A 2,984-nucleotide genomic window follows, 5' to 3' on the forward strand; every position below is an offset into this window, starting at 1 on the left:
ATCTTTCCTTTAACTCACCAAAAATCCAAACCCCCTCTCTCTCTGAGTTCAGATTTTCTTTTCTTCTCTTCTTCTACTCACACAGGGATCTCTATACTGTGGTATAAAGGATCTCTATTATTATTATTATTATTTTGTGCCTTCTTCTTTGTCATATGAGCAGGAGCAAGGATAAGAACATTCTTGTGGAAGCAGATCCAGAACCTGAAAGGACTCTGAATAGAAAATTAAGAGAAGCTAAAATACAACAATCCAGAGATAACCTTTCAGAAATTTTCGAACAGGCAGAGGAGATGGCAGCCGAAAATAATAATAATGTAAGGAAGATGCTTGGTGACTTTACTGCACCTAATTCCAATTTACATGGAAGAAGCATCTCCATTCCTGCCATTGGAGCAAACAACTTTGAGCTGAAACCTCAATTAGTTTCTCTGATGCAGCAGAACTGCAAGTTTCATGGACTTCCATCTGAAGATCCTTTTCAGTTCTTAACTGAATTCTTGCAGATATGTGATACTGTTAAGACTAATGGAGTAGATCCTGAAGTCTACAGGCTCATGCTTTTCCCTTTTGCTGTAAGAGACAGAGCTAGATTATGGTTGGATTCTCAACCCAAAGACAGCCTGAACTCTTGGGATAAGCTGGTCACGGCTTTCTTAGCCAAGTACTTTCCTCCTCAAAAGCTGAGCAAGCTTAGAGCTGATGTTCAAACCTTCAGACAGAAAGAAGGTGAATCCCTCTATGAAGCTTGGGAAAGATACAAACAGTTGACCAAAAAGTGTCCTTCTGACATGCTTTCAGAATGGACCATCCTGGATATATTCTATGATGGTTTATCTGAGCTATCAAAAATGTCACTGGACACTTCTGCAGGTGGATCCATTCACCTAAAGAAAACGCCTGCAGAAGCTCAAGAACTCATTGACATGGTTGCTAATAACCAGTTCATGTACACTTCTGAAAGGAATCCTGTGAGTAATGGGACGCCTACGAAGAAGGGAGTTCTTGAAGTTGATACTCTGAATGCCATATTGGCTCAGAACAAAATATTGACTCAGCAAGTCAATATGATTTCTCAGAGTCTGCATGGAATGCAAGCTGCATCCAATAGTACTCAAGAGGCATCTTCTGAAGAAGAAGCCTATGATCCTGAGAACCCTGCAATAGCAGAGGTAAATTACTTAGGTGAACCTTATGGAAACACCTATAACTCAACATGGAGAAATCATCCAAATTTCTCATGGAAGGATCAAAAGCCCCAACAAGGCTTTAATAATGGTGGAAGAAACAGGTTTAGCAATAGCAAGCCTTTTCCATCATCAACTCAGCAACAGACAGAGAACTCTGAACAAAATGCTTCTAATTTAGCAAATCTAGTCTCTGATCTATCTAAGGCCACTGTAAGTTTCATGAATGAAACAAGGTCTTCCATTAGAAATCTGGAAGCACAAGTGGGCCAACTGAGTAAAAGGATCACTGAAATCCCTCCTAGTACTCTCCCAAGCAATACAGAAGAGAATCCAAAAGGAGAGTGCAAGGCCATTGACATAAGCGCCATGGCCGAACTTGTAAGGGAAGGAGAGGACGTGAATTCCAAGGAGGAAGACCTCCTGGGACGTCTAGTGATCAATAAGGAGCTTCCCTCTGAGGAACCAAAGGACTCTGAGGCTCATCTAGAGACCATAGAGATTCCATTGAACCTCCTTATGCCCTTCATGAGCTCTGATGAGTATTCCTCTTCTGAAGAGAATGAGGATGTTACTGAAGAGCAAACTGCCAAGTTTCTTGGTGCAATCATGAAGCTGAATGCCAAATTATTTGGCATTGATGCTTGGGAAGTTGAACCTCCCTTGTTCATCAATGAACTAAGTGATCTGGATCAACTGACATTGCCTCAGAAGAAACAGGATCCTGGAAAGTTCATAATACCCTGTACCATAGGCACCATGATCTTTAAGGCTCTGTGTGACCTTGGTTCAGGAATAAACCTCATGCCCCTCTCTGTAATAGAGAAACTCGGAATCTATGGGGTGCAAGCTGCTAAAATCTCACTAGAGATGGCAGACAGCTCAAGAAAACAGGCTTATGGACAAGTAGAGGATGTATTAGTAAAGGTTGAGGGCCTTTACATCCCTGCTGATTTCATAGTCCTGGATACTGGAAAGGAAGAGGATGAATCCATCATCCTAGGAAGACCTTTCCTGGCCACAGCAAGAGCTGTGATTGATGTTGACAGAGGTGAAATAGTTCTTCAATGGAATGAGAACTCCCTTGTGTTTAAAACTCAAGGATCTCCCTCTGCAACCATGGAGAGGAAGCAGAAAAAGCTTCTCTCAAAGCAGAGTCAACCAAAGCCCCCACAGTCAAACTCTAAGTTTGGTGTTGGGACGGAGGCCACAACCAAACTCTAAGTTTGGTGTTGAACTCCCATATCCAAACTCTAAGTTTGGTGTTGGAGAGTCTCAACAAAGCTCTGCACATCTGTGAGGCTCCATGAGAGCTCACTGTCAAGCTATTGACATTAAAGAAGCGCTTGTTGGGAGGCAACCCAATGTTTATCTAATTCTTATTTTTATTGTTTTTCATGTTTTCTTAGGTTCATGATCATGTGGAGTCACAAAATAAATATAAAAATTGAAAACGGAATCAAAAACAGCAGAAGAAAAATCACACCCTGGAGGAGCATCTGTCTGGCGTTCAAACGCCAGAACAGAGCATAGTTCTGGCGCTGAACGCCCAGAATGGGAGCATCCTGGCGCTGAACGCCCAGAACAAGCATGGTTCTGGCGTTCAACGCCAGAAATGGCAGCAAAGGGGCGTTGAACGCCCAAAATGGGCATCAACCTGGCGCTGAACGCCCAGAGTTGTGTGCAAGGGCATTTTACATGCCTAAATTGGTGCAGGGATGTAAATGCCTTAACACCTCAGGATCTGTGGACCCCACAGGATCATCTCAGGATCTGTGGACCCCACAGGATCCCCAC

At 42.9% G+C, this 2,984-nt stretch overlaps 1 non-coding gene across 1 annotated transcript; it reads right to left on the minus strand.

Annotated features, from left to right (window-relative positions):
• Positions 1–689: 689 nt before the first annotated feature.
• LOC148580437 (small nucleolar RNA R71) lies at positions 690–797 on the minus strand. The gene has a single exon (XR_015895824.1). It is a non-coding gene; the product is annotated as a small nucleolar RNA R71 (small nucleolar RNA).
• Positions 798–2,984: the final 2,187 nt, after the last annotated feature.

Source organism: Arachis ipaensis, chromosome B10 (assembly GCF_059453495.1).
Source record: "Arachis ipaensis isolate K30076 ecotype BB chromosome B10, ASM5945349v1, whole genome shotgun sequence".
NCBI lineage: Eukaryota > Viridiplantae > Streptophyta > Magnoliopsida > Fabales > Fabaceae > Arachis > Arachis ipaensis.